The sequence below is a fragment of the Microtus oregoni genome, unplaced genomic scaffold, assembly GCF_018167655.1.
Source record: "Microtus oregoni isolate MIOR12 unplaced genomic scaffold, Mior012 000011F_ref0000422, whole genome shotgun sequence".
In the NCBI taxonomy this organism is placed as follows: domain Eukaryota; kingdom Metazoa; phylum Chordata; class Mammalia; order Rodentia; family Cricetidae; genus Microtus; species Microtus oregoni.
Window position 1 is genome coordinate 17246724 of NW_024543070.1, and position 21137 is coordinate 17267860.

General features: G+C 43.1%; 1 non-coding gene across 1 annotated transcript; it reads left to right on the forward strand.

Moving 5' to 3' along the window:
- The first annotated feature begins 13096 nt into the window (after positions 1 to 13096).
- LOC121453740 lies at positions 13097 to 13161 on the forward strand. Its single transcript, XR_005975058.1, has one exon. It is a non-coding gene; the product is annotated as a small nucleolar RNA SNORD63 (small nucleolar RNA).
- The last annotated feature ends 7976 nt before the right edge of the window (positions 13162 to 21137 follow it).

Below are 21137 nucleotides of genomic sequence, written 5' to 3' on the forward strand. Positions count from 1 at the left end.
ATCTATCACCATGCACAAAACTCAAGTCCAAATGGATCAAAGGCCTCAACATAAAGCCAGCCACACTGAACCTCATAGAAGAGAAAGTGGGAAGTACACTTGAAGGCATTGGCACAGGGAACCACTTCCTAAATAGAACCCCAGCAGCACAGACACTGAGAGAAACAATTAATAAATAGGACCTCCTGAAACTGAAAAGCTTCTGTAAATCAAAAGACATGGTCAACAAGAAAAAACGACAGCATACAGAATGGGAAAAGATCTTCACTAACCCCACATCAGAGAGAGGTCTGATCTCCAAAATATACAAAGAATTCAAGATATTGGACACAAAAAGATCACATAATACAATAAAAAAAATGGAGTACAGACCTAAATAGAGAACTCTCAACAGAGGAATCTAAAATGGCTGAAAGACACTTAAGGAAATGTTCAACAGCCTTAGTCATCAGAGAAATGTAAATCAAAACAACTCTGAGATTCCATCTTACACCTGTAAGAATGGCCAAGATCAAAACACTGATGACAACTTATGCTGGAGAGGTTGTGGGGAAAAGTGAACACTTCTGAATTGTTGGTGGGAATGCTGGTACAACCCCTTTGGATGTCAGTGTGGCAATTTCTCAGAAAATTAGGAAAAAACCTTCCTCAAGACCCAGTAATACCACTTTGGGGTATATATCCAAAGGATGCTCAATCGTGCCACAAGGACATGTGCTCAACTATGTTCATAGCAGCTTTGCTTGTCATAGCCAGAACCTGGAAACAACTTAAATGCCCCTTGACTGAAGAATGGATAAGGAAAATGTGGTACACAATGTACACAATGGAGTACTACACAGCAGAAAAAAGATATCTTGAATTTTGCAGGAAAATGGATGGAGCTAGAAAACATTATTTTGAGTGAAGTAACCCAGACACAGAAAGACAATTATCACATGTACTCACTCATAGGTGGTTTTTAAACATAAAGCAAAGAAAATCAGCCTACAAACCACAATCCCAGAGAACTTAGACAACAATGAGAACACTAAGGGAGACTTACATGGATCTAATCTACATGGGAAATAGAAAAAGACAAGGTCTCCTGATTAAATTGGGAGCATGGAGACCTTGAGGGAGGGTTGAAGGGGGAAGGAGAGAGGCAGGGAGGGGAGCAGAGAAAAATGTAGAGCTCAATAAAAATAAAAATGTACAGCAACCTATATGCGATTTGCAGGGGCAAATGGTCAAGGTCAGTAGAGGCAATGTTGGAGAACACAGGATACCTCAGACAGATCTGCCTTGGGATTAATAACCACAGCTCTGGCAGGAGTCGGATCCCCTGAACCTGCAACCCTGACTCCTCCAAAGCACTGGCTCAAGCCTTACACCTGCCTTGCCAAGTCCACTTCTGAACAAGGACACAGACCTAAAGTTCCCTCTGTCATTTCATCAGGGCCTCTGACAAAGTCTTGAGTCACTCTGGCTCCCCATAAAACATATAAAACATAAAACAAAATATTGGCATAATTTCTTGTATCTTATCAGATCATAAAGAATAAAACTAGAAATCAAAGGCATGAGAATCTACAAAAAAGACACAATCAATCAAGAGATTGAAAAATGTGTTTTTAAATGATTAGTGGTCATTGATAAATATCAGGGGAAGTTAAAAGCTATAGTTAAAAGAAAATGAAAACACTATTCACTGGAATCTGTGTAATATAGCAAAGGCAAGTCTAACAGGACTTTTTTGGGTTGTTTGCTTTTTTGAGATAGGGTATTGCTCTTTAGCCCACATTGGTGTGGAATTCATTATATTGTCTGGGTTGTCCTTGAACTCAAAATAATCCTCCCTCAGCCTCCCATGTTCTGGGATTACTGAAAACTATTGTGCCTAACTAAGAGGGAAGTTTATAACTACTAGTGTTTACACTTTAAAAAAAATATGAGCTCTCTCAAAAAACCTAATACTTAGGGAGTAGACTAGAAAGTTAAAATTAGTAAAGCAAAGGTATTGATTATTCAAATGAAGTGGAAATAGGGAAATGTAAAAAAAAAAAAGAAAAGCACCAAGACAGGAAAGAGGGTAAAATATGAGATAAAGGTATAAGAAACAACAGCAGCTATTCAGTAGTGGCACACACCTTTAATCCTAGCACTTGGGAGGCAGAGGCAGGCAGATTTTTTTTGACTTTGAGGACAGCCTGTTCTACAAGAGTTTTAGGACAGTCAGGGCTGTTTACACAGAGAAACTCTGTCAAGAAAAACAAAAAAGAAAAAAATAGCAAGGGAAAACACTGTAAAATAAAGGAGAAAGATTCTCTCCAGCCCATGTTATTGTCCTGCTGAGGAGGAAAAGGAAAGGAACACTTTACTTTCTATCATTTATCTTTTCTTGGTGTAGGAGGCAGCTATTTTCTTTCTGAAGTCCAAACAAGTTACACCAGAGAGAGCTGTTTACAGACCTATTTTTTTTTTTCTGCTGGGTAATGGCACTGACTAATGTCAATGTTATCTGTATGTCATTATGAAGAGTTTAAAATCTTCGTTCTAACTGCTCCTACCAGCTGAGTCTGAGCACTCTTGGTGGAAAGCATGCTTGTGCCAGAAGTTATTTGCGTGTGTGGAGTTTGGCATGGGAGCTTCCAGAGCCGTGACTGTGCCCCTAAAATTGCTCTGGCCGTCTGAGAATGCAAAGAAGTCATATGAAAGCAATCTGCCTTGGCAGGGCAAGGCATAGGGCACTGCGAGATACTTTGGCTCCCGGTTGATCCTGGTCATGGGAGGCATTACAACAACTCGCAGGGTGAACAGAATCTCTATGTCTTCCCCTCCTGGATCATACAACCGTAACCCCCAAGTATTGTCTGTTAACAGTTAACTCTTTTTCCCTCCTCAGTGAAGGTGATTGTGATTTCAGATTCTCCTGGTGTGGTACGGGTGAAAGAGACTAAGTTCTTTTTGCTAACCCCCAACCAGGAGACACTGACATTGGTTTCACATTCCCAGGCAGCACAATAAAATACTTCAGCCTCCCCCCCCCCCCCGCCCCCCACTGTCGAATTCGCTTACCCCGGGACAAATATACCATTCTGAATATCTGCATGCAGGATAAGAGTTTCCGGGGGGGGGGGGCTGGAGAGATGGCTCAGCGGTTAAGAGCACTGATTGCTCTTCCAGAGGACCTGGGTTCAATTTCCAGCACCCACATGGCAGCTCACAACTGTCTGAAAATGCAGTTCCATGAGATCTGACACCTTCACACCAATGAACATAAAATAAAGTTAAATAAATCATAAAAAAAGAGTTTCCGGGGGTTCATTCAGGATTCTCCCAAGAGTCTTTTGCTAAAACACACAGGTCAAAAGTTAGCTGGGGCCAGGCGGTGGTGGTGCACGACTTTAAATCCCAGCACTTGGGAGGCAGAGGCAGGCGGATCTCTGTGAGTTCGAGACCAGCCTGGTCTACAAGAGCTAGTTCCAGGACAGGCTCCAAAACCACAGAGAAACCCTGTCTCGAAAAACCAAAAAAAAAAAAAAAAGTTAGCTGGGGGAACCAGGTATCTAGGGGATGAACTCCAGTGGCTAGCCTTAAGGCTTGCCCATTCTTCAAAGTTAGTCAGGTTCCAGGTTAAGTCTTGAGGTGTATGGGAGGTTTTAGTACTGTATGTGTACAGAAACATCAGGGTAAAAAATCATCAAGCGTGGCAGAATCAGGCCTACTTGACTAATCTCAGTTTTAGAGGATTTGGGGTATGCTGAAGCTTCCATTTGGAAGGTCCTGGGTTATCCTGTGGAGGTGCTGGCTTGACGTGAGATGCATGGATCCAGGCTGCAATACCTTTCACTTTGAGGGCAGTAGGTGTCGTAAGAAGCATGGTGCAGGGTCCCTTCCAGCGAGGTTCAAGGTTCTGGGACTGGTGTCTCTGAACGTACACAGAATCGCCAACCTGGAACGGGTGCGAGATCTCTGGGTGCTCGGGCTGGTAGGCAGCAGCCAAGGGAAAGCCTGCTTCCGACTGTCTGTTAACCATCTCTGTCTGCCCTCCAGGAGGTAGCCCAGGTAGGCTACTTGCTTCTTGCAGATCTGTGCCTTTTTAGCAGATGCCCTGTAGCCCAGTTTACCTAATCTGGTGAGTAGGGCTGAGTCCCTCTGAGGCATTCCTGCTCAGTCTCTGTGGACCAGCAGGAGGTCATCTACCTATTGGAGTAAGATTACCTCTGGATTGGTGGTGCAGAAGGACCCTTAGGACTTGGAGTGGGGCCCAGGACCCTGGCAAGGGGGGCTACCCCGGCCGGGGCTAGCTGGCCCTGGTCAGGCAATACTTAATCCAGTATTGATGCTACTGCTCTGGTGCAGACTTCCAAAATTCCACAGCACTTTGAAGAATTAAGAACAGCTACAGACGAGGACTTAAGGGCCCTAGAACAATCTATCTCCAAGCTTGAAATTTCAATAACCTCACTTTTTTTTCTTTTTCTTTTTTTCGAGACAGGGTTTCTCTGTGGCTTTGGAGCCTGTCCTGCAACTAGCTCTGTAGACCAGGCTGGTCTCGAACTCACAGAGATCCGCCTGCCTCTGCCTCCCGAGTGCTGGGATTAAAGGCCTGCGCCACCATCGCCCGGCAACCTCACTTTCCAAAGCAGTGTTACAAAATAGGCGTGGGTTAGACTTGCTATTTCTTCAAGAAGGAGTACTCTGTGCTGCCCTAAGAGAACAATGTTATTTTTACATAGATCACTCTGGGGTAATTAAGGATTCAATGGCTAAGCTCAGAGACAGGTTAGACAAGAGATGGAGAGACAGGGAGGCACAACAAGGTTGTTTTGAAGACTGGTTCATTCGGTCCCTCTGGTTCACGACACTCATTTCTACCATCACTGGTCCCTTGATCATTCTGTTACTCATCTTAACCTTTGGGCTCTGTATCCTCAATCGACTCCTGATGTTCATTCACAAGCGACTTAGCATTACTCAAGCTTTGGTGTTGAGCCAGCAATATCATGCTCTTAGGGAAAATCCCTAAGAATCCCAAGATTGGGATTCAATCAAATCAGAGGCGGGGATGAAAGACTTTGTGGCACCTCAGCATTACTACATCCCCCCTCCCTGGGAACCAGGACCTGGGAACCAACCACACGTGCACTGGAGCTTTGAGTACTTTCCTTCCCCTTTGTAGTCTTTCTTCAATAGTCCCAGACTCTGGAACTGGGGTGCGAAAACTGGCCAGATCCTGGTGCAGGGCCTCATCGAATAGAGTTGGCGAATTCTTGAATCCCTGGGGTAGTCTCATCCAGGTGAGCTGACCAGAAACTCCCAAATCGGGATCCTTCCATTCAAAGGCAAACAATGGCTGGCTCTGAGGGCTAAGTCTCAGACAGAAAAAAGCATCTTTTAAATCAAGTACTGAGTACCACACAGGGGTCGGAGGCAGGGCACGTAAGAGATTATAAGGGTTGGGCACCGTAGGATGAATGTCTAGAGTGCGGTAATTGATTTCCCTTAACTATAGGACTTGTCTGTAGTCCCCCGTGTCTGGCTTTTTTACTGGGAGGAGAGGGGCTTTTCAAGGGGAATGGCAGGCCTTTAAGATGCCCAATGTTAAAAGTCTCTGAATGTGGGGCCTGATTCCTTCTCAGGCCTCGCAGCTCATGGGGTACTGTTTTATGGAAACTGGCATGGCCGATGGTTTTAATTCTATTGTCAGGGGAGGCTGATTGCTTGCCAGCCCCGTACCTGTGGTTTCCGCCCAGGCCTGGGGGAAATCACGGAGCCATTCGTTGTCGACGGGCAGCTCCGAGGGAGGGGGCAGTTCAAACAGCCTATGTTTATCCTCTAATCTTAAAGTTAGAATTTGAAGAACCTGGCCAGTATTGCCAGTGACTGACTGCTTTCATAGGTTTGGATATGTTGTGTTATGGTTTTGGTCCCTTTAAGAGACAAGCCACGCCCACTCCCTCCCCATCTGCTGAGGCAGGCTGATCTTCAGCTTCTGGCCTGAGCTCACTCTCTTTTCCATCTTCCTCACAGAGAGGCAGCTTAGCTTCTGCCTCTCTCCCCACTTATCTGTTTTCCCCCTTCTCTGTCTCTTTCTCCTTTTCTCTCTCTCTCTCTCTCTCTCTCTCCCTCTCTCTCTGTCCCCCCCTTCACCCTTCCTCCTCCATAACCCCCTGAATAAACATTCAACCTCACCCTGCATGTCGCATCTATCCATGTTTCTGTCTTCTGCCCGTCCGCCATGTGTCTCCCTGCCTGGAACCAGCCATTGCTCAGGGACCAGCAGCCATCTCTGCCTGGGGCCCACTGCCTGCCGCCACATGGCCCGCCACCACTGCTCTGGGACCAGCAGCTGTCTCTGCCTGGGACTGGCTGCTCCCAGGGCCTGCTGTCTGCTGCCACATGGCCCGCCACCACCACCGCTCAGGCCACCACTCTGGGACCGGCAGCCATTTCTGCCTGGGACTGGCTGCACCCAGGGCCCACTGCCTGCCACCACATGGCCCACCGCCACCATTTGGGACCTACAGCATTTCTGCTGCCTACTGCCACTGGGGATTTTGCAGCATTTTTTAAAAAAGAATAACATGTTGTATCTTTATTTTTATTGAATTCAAGGAAGACTTTAATTTCTTTCTTTAGTTCTTCCTTGACACAGAGGTGGTTCAGTAGTTGGCTGTTCAGTTTCCATGAGTTTGTAGGCTTTCTGGCGGTGGTATTGTTGTTAAATTCTAACTTTATTCCATGGCGATCCGATAAGACACAGGTGGTTACTACAATTTTTTTTGTATCTGTGAATGTTTTGTTACTGAGGAATGTGATCAATTTTCAAGAAGGTTCCATGAGATGGTGAGAAGAAGGTATATTCTTTCCTATTTGGGTGGAATGTTCTATAGATGTCTGTTATAAGTCCATTTGATTCATTACATCTGTTAGTTCTCTTATTTCTGTCAAGTTTCTGTCTGGTTAACCTGTCCATTGGTGAAAGAGGAATGTTGAAATCTCCTACTATTAGTGTGTACAGTTTGATGTGTGCTTTGAGTTCTAGTAATGTTTCTTTTACATAAGTGGATGCTTTTATATTAGTAGCATAGATATTCAGGATTGAGACTTCATCCCGATGAATTGCTCCTGTTATGAATATAAAGTGGCCTTCTCCATCTCTTCTGATTGATTTTAGTTTGAAATCAATTTTGTTAGATATAGTTAGCCACAAGTATAGTATGCTTGTTTTTTAAGTCCGTTTGATTGAAAATCCTTTTCCCAACCCTTTACTCTGAGGTAATGTCTGTCTTTGAGATTGAGGTGTCTTTCTTGTAAACAGCAGAATGCTGGATCCTGTTTTCATATCCATTCTCTTAACCTGTGCCTTTTTATGGGTGAATTGGGTCCATTGATATTAAGCGATATTAATCACCAGTGGTTGTTGGGTTCCTTGGGTTGAGGTTTTCCTTCTAGTACTTTCTGTAAGGCTGGGTTTGTGGCTACGTATTGTTTTAATCTGCTTTTGTCCTGGAATATCTTGTTTTCTCCATCAATGGTGAATGCAAGCTTTGCAGGGTATAGTAGTCTGGGCTTGCATCCATAGTCTCTTAGTGTCAGCAGCACATTGATCCAGGACCTTCTGGCTTTCATGGTTTCCACAGAGAAGTCAGGTGTAATTCTGATAGGTTTACCTTTATATGTTACTTGACCTTTTTCCTTTGCAGCTCTAAATATTCCTGCTTTATTCTGTATGTTTTGATTATTATATGGCAAGGGGATTTTTTTGATCTAGTCTATACAGAATTGGTGTTCTGTATGCTTCTTGTGCCTTCATAGGAATATCCTTCTTTAGTTGGGAAAGTTTTCTTCTATAATTTTGTTGAATATATTTTCTGAGCATTTGAGCAGTAATTCTTCTCCTTCTTCTACCCCTATTATTCTTAGGTTTGGTCTTTTCATGGTGTCTCAGATTTCCTGGATTTTTTGTGTTAAGAATTTGTTGGATTTGCTGTTTTCTTTGATCAGTGAGTTTATTTCCTCAATAGTATCTTCAGCATCTGAGATTCTTCTATCTCTTGTATTCTGTTGGTTATACTTGTCTCTGTAGTTCCTGTTTATTTACCCAGATTTTCCATATCCAGACATCCCTTGGTTTGTGTTTTCTTTATTATCTATATTTTATTCTTCTAGTTTTGAACTGTTTCCTTTACCTGCTTGATTGCTTTTTTTTTGACATTCTTGGGTATCTTTGAGGGATTTATTAATTTCTTCTAGCTTTTTGTTTGTCTTCTCTTCCATTTCTTTAGGGGAGTTTTTCACTTCCTGTTTAAGGGTCTCTATTATTTTCATAATGTTACATTTAAAGTCAATTTCTTCTACTTCTTCTGGATTAGGATGTTCAAATCTTCCTGTTGCATGATTGCTGGATTCTGGTGTTATCGTATTGCTTTTCAGGTTGTTGGAGGAATTCTTGCATTGGCGCCTGCTCATCTCTTCCTTAAAATACAGCCAGGAGTCTTGGTGTCTTGGCCCAATCTTTGCTGTGGTGACTGTGTACTTGGGGGGGTATTCTTGATTTGCCCTCTCTTAGGTCCCCTCAGCACTGGAGTTGTCTCTCAGATCCCCTCCTCCCTGAAGCAGGCTGTGATGGTGAATCTAAAGACCCGAAGATGGAAAGGAGTTCTTGGGGGCAAGATGGGATGGGGTAAATAGAGAAAGCCAGTAGCCAGGGAGACGCCCCACTGAATGGCCAGAAACATTTAGGGAATTGGAGGGGGCCTGTACTCCATTCCTGGAGCATCCGGTAGGCCGGGCAGATACACACTTACCCCTCAGGATGGATCGTCTCAATACAGTAGCAGGGCCTCTTGCTGGCCAAGGACCTCGCAGACCAAGGTCCTACTTCTTGATCCAGGAATATCAGAACAGGATTATTTGCAAGGTCATTCCTTCTAAAGTACCCTTTGGATGACCCTGATATGTCTATGTGTGTTCCTACCTGTGGTGACCCTTACGTGTCTATGTGTGCTCCTACCTGTGGTGACCCTGTGTGTCCATGTGTGCTCCTACCTGTGGTGACCCTGTGTGTCCATGTGTGCTCCTACCTGTGGTGACCCTGTGGTGACAGCTGGTGTGTCCATGTGTGCTCCTACCTGTGGTGACTCTATGTGTCTATGTGTGCTCCTACCTGTGGTGACAGCTAATGAGTCTATGTGTGCTCCTACCTGTGGTGACAGCTAATGAGTCTATGTGTGCTCCTACCTGTGGTGACAGCTGGTGTGTCCATGTGTGCTCCTACCTGTGGTGACCCTATGTGTCCATGTGTGCTCCTACCTGTGGTGACAGCTGGTGTGTCCATGTGTGCTCCTACCTGTGGTGACTCTATGTGTCTATGTGTGCTCCTACCTGTGGTGACCCTGTGTGTCCATGTGTGCTCCTACCTGTGGTGACCCTGTGTGTCTATGTGTGCTCCAACCTGTGGTGACCCTGTGTGTCCATGTGTGCTCCTACCTGTGGTGACAGCTGGTGTGTACATGTGTGCTCCTACCTGTGGTGACTCTATGTGTCTATGTGTGCTCCTACCTGTGGTTACAGCTGGTGTGTACATGTGTGCTCCTACACAGCTCAGGTTCTGAAGTGTGGAGCAGAGTCACTAACATTTTTCCTTACTCAGACAGCTCTTGTCAACCCCTGTTAGTCTCATTTTCTTTCCTTCTGACTTTTTCATCAAAAGCAGCAGCCTCCTTGTTCCCATAACCTTTCTTCTCTACAAAGCCCTCCCAGCCCCAAGGAGGCCTGTAGCCAAGAGACTTGCCAGACAAGTTTGGATCCCCAATGAGGAGGAGACTGTTCCACCTGCTCATCATGCTCTCTACAGAGAGACTTTCAGACCAAGGAAGGACCAGCCTGGACACCGGAGCACCTTCTCTCTGGCTTCCAGAACAATCTGTAATTGTTAGGCCTTGGGTTATGGAAGTTCTCCTGCTGAGTCCTCCAGTTTATCCCTACTTCTGGGTTTAGGGCTTTTTGTTTGTTTCTTGGAGACAGAGTTTATTTCCAGACAGGGTTCCTCTATTAACCAACGGCAATAAAACGTATTCACAGCAAACAGAGGGGAATCCCACACCAGTAGACCTTGAACTCAGAGATCCAACTGCTTCTGCATCCCCAGTGCTGGGATTAAAGCTGTGCGCCACCGTGGCTGGCCTGGTTGAGGCTCTTTCAATGAAGCAAGTCATGTGGAACAAATCACAGGCCCTGGTCCAGACAGAGGAGCAGCTTATTCATTTCTCCTCCTCTATGCTGACATTATGAGGAGATAGGAGAGAACTCCCCAATCCACTGACATCCTGAGGCTGGACAGGCACCATCCAAATCCATAGTATTTATTATGAGCTGCCATCTTCCATACGTTCAGCTATTTGGTGGATACTTATATCTACTAGCCCAAAGTCAGTTTCTTTCGTCCTTCCTGTCTGTCTTTCTTATTTGTTTCTGGGACAGAGTTTCTCTGCGCAGCCCTGGCTGTTCTAGAACTTACTTTGTAGATCAGGCTGGATTTGAACTCACAGAGATCTGCCTGCCTCTGCTTCCCGAGTGCTGGGATTAAAGGTGTGTGCCTTTAAGTTTAATTTAAATTGTGCTAGCAATTCTTAGTTTGTTTGTTTGTTTTTCCAAAGACAATTTCTTAAGCAGTTTATAGATTTTAATAAGAGAACTTCTGGTGCCTTTAATTCTGGGAGGAGCAACTTTGACAGATGGAAACTCAACTTTGCTGTCCATACTTTTCCCTTTGGTATGCAGCCGTTCCTCCAAGGTTAAAACCTTTCATCTTGGAGGACAATTTCTGAAGATATAGGATGCAAAATAGAAAACTGCTTAGAAGAGGCAAAAACCAAACAGTTTGGAAGAAGCAGAGAGAAGCTGAGCTGCCTGTAAGAAGCTCAGACCAGCTGAGGCACCTGGGAAGGAAACTCTCCAATCTGTAGAGCTGCCTGCAGGCTGTGCAGTGTGCTCCAGGTCTTCTACTTTTGTGAACTGTCACCTATGCTGAGGTGGACTTTGGTGACGTAGATGTCTTTCCCTCAGTTGTATTCTAAATGTCACTTTTTTTCTTTAATTTTTTTTGAGTCCTCCATCTGTCTTATATAACTCTGTTCCCTGTTGGGGCCAGCCCCCACAGAAATGCCTTTCTTCAGAGTAGAGGCATGGGGATTTAGAAATACACAACCCAGCCCACACCATTCACACTGAAGTCAAGCCTAGTTCCCAAGATGCTAGCCACCAGACCTTTTTTATTTGTTTCTGATAAAAAAAAATATAAAAAAAACCACAGAGAATTCAGTGGCAAACGACGACAGCCCTTTTAGGAGACTGAAATCGGATGTGTAGAAATACTGAGCACAGACTAACAGACTATTGAAGGTGCACTTGTTCCTTGGAGGCAGGTAGGTTTTTTTTTTTTTTCGAGACAGGGTTTCTCTGTGGTTTTTGGAGCCTGTCCTGGAACTAGCTCTTGTAGACCAGGCTGGTCTCGAACTCACAGAGATCCACCTGACTCTGCCTCCCGAGTGCTGGGATTAAAGGCGTGCGCCACCACCGCCCGGCTGGAGGCAGGTAGTTAATGGTGGAATTACCACTTTGGGTGGCTTGTGTTGCTTGTGCATGGTTTTGCTGCTCTGTTTTACCACTGGGATACTGGAAAATGGGTCTAGAGTAAAGTTAGACCTAGGACTCGGGTTCTAGAGGACACATTGATGTTAACAAATTATTCCAAGATGCTGTGTACTTTTTTGTTAACTCTTAGCACACAGGGTCAAAAACTATCCCACGGAATTGGTATTACTGCTTCCTTCAAATTGGCCTTTGATTAATTATGTCAAAATGTAGGCAGTATTTTATAATCCCTTGTCTTGTGCTGTTTCCAGTGATGAATGTCACCTGGAAGACAGATAATAGAAGCAAATGCTTCTAAACTAAGTGGACAAAGTGAGTTGTCACATGACCAAGAAGTCAGTCAGCATTGTTAGAGCTGAGTCCATCTGACTTGCAGTCGGCTGGCACCTTAGTGCTCTGTCTCAGTTCAGCAGTGGCCTTGGGTTTTGGCTAAGAGGGTCTTCTTTCTCCTTAGATTCAGCAGACTGTGCAAGATATTTTTTTTTGGTTTTTCGAGACAGGGTTTCTCTGTGGTTTTGGAGCCTGTCCTGGAACTAGCTCTTGTAGACCAGGCTGGTCTCGAACTCACAGAGATCCGCCTGCCTCTGCCTCCGAGTGTTGGGATTAAAGGCGTGCGCCACCACCGCCCAGCTGTGCAAGATATTTTTTAAAAATATTTATTTATTTACTTATTATACATACAATATTCTGTGTGTTTGCCTGAAGGCCAGAGGAAGGCACCAGACCTCATTACAGATGGTTGTGAGCCACCATGTGGTTGCTGGGAATTGAACTCAGGACCTTTGGAAGAGCAGGCAATGCTCTTAACCGCTGAGCCATCTCTCCAGTCCCTGTGCAAGATATTTTTGACAGGAACACCACTATTCCAACCAAAAATAGCCAGGTAAGTTATCCTTCCTAACAAGTTTTATGTTCTATGAGTGTGTAATTGCAGCCACTTTATGAACTTTTAAAAACTTTTTCTAAATGCACACTAGCTGACCGGATGGTGAGATTACCGTGTTTTTTGTGATTTTTGTTTTCTTGCAGTTTCTGGAAAAGTTCTTAGATATCAGTTGGCAGTTGTGATTAAGGGAAAAACAATGCAGTCTCCTAAAAGGGCTGTCGTCGTTTGCCACTGAATTCTCTGTGGTTTTTTTTTATATTTTTTTAATCAGAAACAAATAAAAAAGGTCTGGTGGCTAGCAACTTGGGAACTAGGCTTGACTTCAGTGTGAATGGTGTGGGCTGGGTTGTGTATTACCAAACAGGGATATACGGGCATGGCTTAGCAGAGTCTTAGATGAAGAATTACTTGTGCCTGGTTGGATTGTCCCAAAACTTGGGAAGTTGAGGCATGAAAAAATGAGAGTATGAGAACTACCTGGATCATGTAGTGTGCTGTTTTCGCAAGTGGCTGTTTCCAGACTCAAATAAGTCTTGAGTTTTTCTAGAATCTCTCTCTTTGGTGTTTGTGCAGTGATGTGTGTTTCAACACATCATACAAAAGTATGTGATGACATCTCAGGACTGAGCGCATGGTACATCGCCTGTCTCTGGTCTTACGACCCTGGACTGGCCTCAAACTTCCAATCTTAAAGCTTCATCTCATTCAACGGTCTTGTTTAGCTGAGACAATAGCTGCTGTGTGCCTTTAATATTCATCCTACTCACCTGTGTTTGCAGCGCTAAACCTTTGTTCTGAGAGTAGTGTATGCTAGGAATGATCCAGTATTAGAATGTGACTGTCTCTAGTTAGCCTTTTTCTGTATAATACACGGCGGGGGAAGGAATGATAAATACAGTGAGTTATGTATGATGGATGAGCTGTGTTGAACAGAGCAAACTGTTACCTAATATGAAATCTCAGTGATCACAAATATTTTCTCAACAGATGGCATCTGAACAGGAAGGTTCAGGAAGTTCTGGCACTGGGGAACAGAAGGAAGACCAGAAGGAGGAGAAACAGTAACAGTGGCAGCAGCGCACTGAGAAGCCAGGAGTGAAGGGACTTCGGTCTTTTACTGTGCTTTTTGAGTTACACTGTTTTGTATAACTGGGGGATCCTGTGAAAGTAAAATGATGGTTAAATTTCAAGATCAATGTCTTTTAAAATTGCCAATAGTCTCTGAGTATTTTGTGCAGATCTGACCAAAATGTTGTATAAGATGTGCACCATTTCAGCTAACCAAGTTGGAACTGTCTTGTGCAGCTGGTACCCAAAGCAGGTCTTGTAGTAGCGCTATCAGTATCATGACGTCATATCAACCAGGTGGAGTTGTTGTTATGGGGCCCCATCTTCTTCCTGGAAACTTCAAATGTCACTTCAGGAAAAACTCATTGTTCATTATGAAAAACTTAAACATTAATCATATAGACATATACAGACACACACACACACACACACACACACATATATATATATATTCAATGAAAGACATGATAGATATATTCAATGAAAAGTATGATAGATATGAAGAAAAGCAAAGATGTTTTCTAAACTCATATTTCTTTCTGTCCCACATCATGGCTCTTGACATGAGACAGAAACTCCAGAAACTCTGGGTTTTTCTCTTACTAACAGGCTTGGAATTGGAGAGGGACTGAGCCAGAGTCCAACTTCAAAACCAGCTTTATAAATTTAGAAATATGGTTTAATTTTACTTACACAACCCATTCAGTTTTCTTGATATTTCCTATTGGGCAGGTATTTTTCCATCTGTCAGTATCCAAACATCCAGGGTCCCTTGAATTTCTCAAAGATGAGTGTTTTCCTGTGGAGATAAGAACAGAACCCTGCCCCATTCTATATGTTTTTCTTACCACCTGTATGAATATCATCATTGTGGATGAGTTGTCATTTCTCCTTTCCAAGAGGTTTCTCCTCTTCAAATCGAAACTTTATTAATTTTGATGGTATCCACAATTTTTCTTCTCCTGTGGAAACAAGAGCAAAACCCCTTCCCCAACATAGCACATCTCCTGGCTTCCACTGAGAGGTCAGCACATCTTTGAAATAAATCGGTTGATTTAGTTCAGCAGACTTTTCCATTAGCCAATGTCTTTCTGCTGCTGTCGTTCCTTTCTCATTAGCGTTAAGAAAATTCAAGGTTAATAAAGCATTATGTAATCTATTTCTGGGGGTATTTTCGGTCCCTTTCTGTTTGTTCAGCATATCCTTTATAGTACGATTTGATCTTTCTATAACTGCCTGACCTGTAGGATTATTTGGTATACCTGTAATGTGTTTTATATTATAATAATCAAAAGAGCGTTTCATTTTCTTAGATACATATGCTGGACCATTATCTGTCTTTATTTGTGCAGGTATACCCATGATGGCCATAACTTCCAATAAATGTGTGATTACTGAATCAGCCTTTTCTGAGCTCAGGGCAGTAGCCCATTGAAAATCTGAATACGTGTCTATGGTGCGGTGTACATATTTTAATTTACCAAATTCCATAAAGTGGAACACATCCATCTGCCAGATTTCATTTCTCTTAGTGCCCTTTGGGTTACTCCCTGCAGGCAACGGTGTTTGATTATAGAAAGAACAAGTAGGACATCTCTTTATAATGTCCTTAGCTTGTTGCCAAGTAATGGAAAATTCTTTCTTTAAGCCTTTACTATTGACATGATGCTTCTTATGAAATTCTGAGGCCTGCAACACACTTCCAATCAATAATTGGTCAATCTCAGCGTTGCCTTGGGCTAGAGGACCAGGCAGACCTGTATGGGACCAGATGTGTGTTATGTACATCGGACAAAGCCTGTTCCTGATTATGTCTTGTACCTGGATAAACAATGAAGTCAACTCTGTGTCATCTGGTATAAATTCAGCGGTTTCAATATGCAAGATAACTCTTTCTGCATATTGTGAATCTGTAACTATATTAAGAGGTTCTTTAAAATCCCTTAGCACCATAAGAATGGCATATAATTCTGCCTTCTGGACAGAATTATAAGGGCTTTGTTCCACCTTACTCAATTAATCTGACTTGTAACCTGCTTTCCCTGATTTATTTGCATCAGTATAGAACGTACGGCCTCCAGTTATTGGAGCATCACGTACAATTCTAGGAAGAATCCAAGAAGTTCTTTTTATAAGGTTAAGTCTACCACTTTTGGGATAGTTGCTATTAATTTCTCCCAAAAAATTAGCACAAGCTCTTTGCCACGGTTCATTGTCTTCCCATAACTTTTTTATTTCTTCAGTAGTAAAAGGCCCTATAATTTCTGCTGGGTCTATACCTGCTAGTTGACGAAGTCTCAGCTTACCTTTTATAATTAATTCAGAGACTTTTTCCACATAAGTTTTTAATTTTTTACTTGGTTTATTAGGTATAAATATCCACTCTAAAATAATATCTTCCCTCTGCATTAGAATCCCTGTAGGAGAAATTCTGGAAGGCAATATGACTAGGATGCAGCTAAGATTTGGGTTCACCCTATCCACACGTGCCTCCTGTAATTTTTCCTCAATCATTGTCAGTTCCTTTTCTGCTTCAGCTGTCAGTTTTCTTGGACTATTCAAATCTTTATCACCATCTAAGGCTTTGTTTAAATTAACTATTAGATCAGGTGTTATCCCAACAGCTGGTCGTAGACTGGAAATGTCTCCTAACAATCTTTGGAAGTCATTAAGAGTCTTTAACCGGTCTCTCCTGATTTGTGCCTTTTGCGTTTTAATTTTCTCTAACCCTATTCTGTAACCTAGGTAATTAATAGAATTTCCTCTTTGAATCTTTTCAGGGGCAATTTGTAATCCCCACCTAGGCAAGACTTTCTTTACTTCTTCAAACATCCTTTCTAAAGTATCTTTATTTGAATCAGATAACAAGATGTCATCCATGTAATGATAAATTATGGACTTGGGGAATTGTTTACGAATTATTTCCAATGGCTTACTTACAAAATATTGGCACAATGTAGGACTATTGAGCATACCCTGTGGGAGGACAGTCCATTGATATCTCCTATTAGGCTGAAAATTATTATAAGTAGGCACTGTGAAGGCAAATTTTTCTCTATCCTTTTCTTGTAACGGTATAGTGAAAAAAATAATCTTTCAAATCAATAACTATAAGAGGCCATCCTTTTGGTAACAGAGAAGGCAAAGGAATTCCAGATTGTAGTGGGCCCATAGGTTGAATTACTTTGTTGACAGCTCTTAGATCTGTCACCATTCTCCATTTACCAGATTTCTTTTTTACAACAAACACAGGAGAATTCCAAGGGCTGGTTGATTCTTCAATATGGTGAGCATCTAGTTGCTCTTGCACCAGAATTCCTAGAAATTCTGTGCCTGCAATCCCTTTTCAGATGTCCTAATTTACCACAATTAAAACACCTGGCAGTTTGATGTCTCCTCATTGCTGTGGAAATCGCTTCTCCTACCCAAGGTTCATCGTTATAACTAAACGTCTCAACATTCATCGTATGCTGAATCCATTCATCCATAGGTGCTGATCTAGACTTTAAAGGCCCAATTATCTTTTTGCATTCTATGTTTGCATTCTCAAAAGCTAGAGATTCAAGAAGTATTCGTCTAGCTTCTGGGTCTGTTACCCCTATGTCCAGAGCCTTAATTAATCTTTGCAAAAAGTCAATAAAGGGTTCTCTCGGTCCCTGCCTAATTCTAGTATATGATTCAACCCTTTTTGCTGGATCTTGTATCCTATTCCAAGCATTTAAAGCTGCTTGGTGACATAGACACAGTACTTCATCGTCATAAAGAGCTTGGACCTGTGGATCAGCATATTCTCCTGCACCAAGAATTTGATCTTGGGAAACCTCGACACCTTTTTCTCTTCCTTGCTGTTCCATATGTTTGGATTCTTCTCTGAAATAAATTCCAAACATCAAGGAAGGTCCATTATCTAAAACTGCAGACACTAACTGATGGAAATCATGGGGGGTAGCTCTAACATTAGAAGCCCAAGTCCTTATCATTTCCTTTACATATGCAGAGTGCAAGCCAAAATTAACAATAGCTTGCTTAATTTCTTTTAGATCATTCATTGCTATTGGCGTCCATCTAGCTTCTCTGACTCCCTTTGAGCCTTTAGAAGTTGAGGCTTTGTCAGAATTAAGTATAGGGTATGCCACTAAAACCTTTGGTAAGCCAGTTCTAATGGCTGGTGTTGGCATTGTATCCTGTCCTTGTGCCTTATTACTCTGTTCACCAGCTCCAATCATTTCTTCAATCATTTCAAGTCTTTTTATTATTGTCTTTATTATTGTCTCTTTTGAATCCTGAATCTCCTGACCTGCATGAGTTTCTAGTAAAGATTGTATGGTTCTTAGGAGTGCCATGATCTTCCTAAATGATAGAATATTCAAAAGAATACTGAAGCCTAGTAACCAGTAAATTAAGTTACATAGTCATATAAACCTTGCATGATATAACCCATTGTATTGGCAACCAGAACAGTAAAATTCGCGTTGGAAACGAAAACTGCCATATTACCTATTATTCAGCCGGTGGCGCTGTTGCCAAGTCGCGACGAAAACAGAGTCCTGTTTCAGAGTCCGCCTAGTATTTGTTAAAAACTGGAAAATGTAAGTTGCTCAACAAAGTAAATGTAATTAAATCAATTCCAGAGACGGAACCAGAAACCCAGAATCCAGGGGTAGAGAGAAGAGCAACCTGGAAGCTGCTTATGCCTCCACGTGACAGAGTCACCCTGAGGGGTTGCAGCTTTCAGCAACCGCGTGCTCTGGTTCGCACCACTTAAGAGCTGTGCTTGCAAGGGAGATTTAAAAACGACTCAGAAAAGAGCAAACCACACGGCAGAGACTACGCGGGCCTGTGGAGTTTAAATCCACATGGGGAGGCCAAGGCCGCAGCTGCAAGGCCCAGGCGGCGACTGAGGAAGGGAGGGCTCCCGCCAAGCCGAACTCACGGACGGCAGCCGAGCAGGGAAAGGAGAGGTTCTAAAACCAAACGTTGGGTGCCAACTGAAGGTGTAAGTCATAAACAATGCCACACCAGTTTGGAATTATGATTAATAGGGTGGTATTTATTTAAAGGGGAAAAAACTTACAGATCACCGGCAGCCCTCTGCGCAACCAGGAAGGGAGTCTAGTCGCCGGCGGAGCAGGAAGTGAAGAGAGAGAGGAGAGGGAAGATGCTGCTTTTTTAAAGGGATAGAGACCACGCCCCAATGGGCTGGTATCTCAGCGGCGATAGGCTGGAGGAGTGGGAGGACCTCCCGTAACAGATGTCAACATGACATAAACCTAGAGCAACTATGGGGTTGAATATATAATATATAATTATATATTATATATGGTCATGTCTGTGAGATGTTTTACTTTATTGTCAATTGGTTAATTTCTTTTAGGCTTTAAGAACATCCCTGTGCTTGCCTCGTAACACTGGAGTTCAGCCATTCTGCTAGACTAACTGGCAGCAAACACCAGACCTTCTCTGATCTCTACCTCCCCAATATTCAGACACTTTGAACTCTGGACTTTGGAACATTGTTGAGACTGTGATAGACTATGAGGACTTTCAAAGTTGGATTAAATGCATTTTGCATCATGATATTGCTACAAGCTTATGGGGGCCAGGAATGTGGTAGTTTGAATGTAATTGGACCCCATAAGCTCATAAGGAGTGGCACTACTGGGAGGTGTGGCATTGTGAGAGAAGAGAGGGTCCATCCCACTGTCGTGCCATCCCTAGGCTTTAGAAGAAAGTCAACTGGGCAATCCACAGAGAGCAAGCCAGTAAGCACATTCCTCCATTGTAGTGATATTTCATTTGTATTTAATAAATAAAGTTTGCCTTATAATAAGAACGTAAAACAGCTGCGCTGGCCAGCCTTACAGACCAGGCAGTGGTGACACACAACTTTAATCTCATTAGCCACGCTAGTTTGCCATAGAAATCGGTCAGTAGCGGCACACACCTTTAATCCCAGCCCTAGAGAGGACTATAAAATGGAAGGAGACAGCTCTCAGACACAGTCTCATTCTGGGGTTCCGGGAGGCATGATCACCATTTCAGACTGAGGTAGAAGTAAGAACCAGTAGCTAGCTGTTTTGCTTTTCTGACCTCACGTTGAACCCCAATATCTGTCTCTGAGTTTTTATTAATCGTGCTATATGTGGCACCCATTTGGATTACAAATTCATGAAAAAAAAAGTCATTTGCTTAAGACTTTTTAGCCACCAGCACAGCACAGAACTGGACCCAAACCTAGCCACCTGGGTTCAAGAGACCAACTAGCAGTCCCAATTCCCATCTGCCCCAGAATATCTTTCTTTCCTGCCCTACCCATCTGCTCATGGCTTCCTGTGGCACCCTCAATCTGCTGCCACCCACATGCACCCACACATTTTCCATGGCTCCCACAGTGTTAGCTGAAGTTTTATGTCCTGCCGGGTTCCCACAATCGTTAACTGCCAAAGAAATCACACAGAGGTCTACATTAGTTATAAACTGATTGGTCCATTTATAACTTATATTAGCCCATTATTTTTGTCTATGTTAGCCATGTGGCTCAGTACCTTATTCGGCGAGGCAGTCACATCTTGCTTCTTCTGTAGCTGGGTCAGGACTGCAGACTAGGAATTCCTTCTTCACAGAATTCTGTTATTATTGACCCACCCCTACTTCCTGTCTGGTTGTCCCACCTATACTTCCTGCCTGGCTACTGGCCAATCAGCATTTATTCATAATATAATTGACAGGGTAAAAACCATTGTCCCACAGCACTGCAGCCCACGTGCACCCACTGCACAGCTGCCCTGACTGGCATCTCTTTCACAAAAATCCATTAGTTTGGTTTTTAGTTCTGCTTAGAATATCCACAGGTTAGCAACATTGGAACAAGTAAGACCAGAACGCCTGCATCTCTAGACTGCTTTAGCGGTATAACTGTGACACCTGCTGGCCCACATCATTATTGCACCTTAAAATTCTCATCTCAACCAAGTTTTTTTTTTTTTTTTTTTTTTTTTTTTTTGGTTTTTCGAGACAGGGTTTCTCTGTGGTTTTGGAGCCTGTCCTGGAACTAGCTCTTGTAGACCAGGCTGGTCTCGAACTCACAGAGATCCGCCTGCCTCTGCCTCCCGAGTGCTGGGATTAAAGGCATGCACCACCACCGCCCGGCTCAACCAAGATTTTAATGATGGTAAATCATCTGATAATTGCTGGCAGTATCACCATCCACAAATTTAAAAACCTTATCATCTCTACTATGGAGGGAATTCTAAAGGAGGTATATGACTCACCTGGTACATATACATTCTTAGGCATAGATGCTATTAATTTGTTACATCATATTATATATCCTTAGAGAAATGGTTTAAAGAGTCAAAAATGAGAAACTTTTAGAAGTGATACAGACTTTACAGACTAGTAATGAGATATTGGATGAAAGTTTTTGTTGCTGGCCACTAGCTACAGGGGGAACTTGCCCAAATCAGGCAGCCCTCAAACCTCACAGTTGTCTTTCATGCACAGAAAGCACTGGATGACACACCCCAGTTAGAGCCATTAG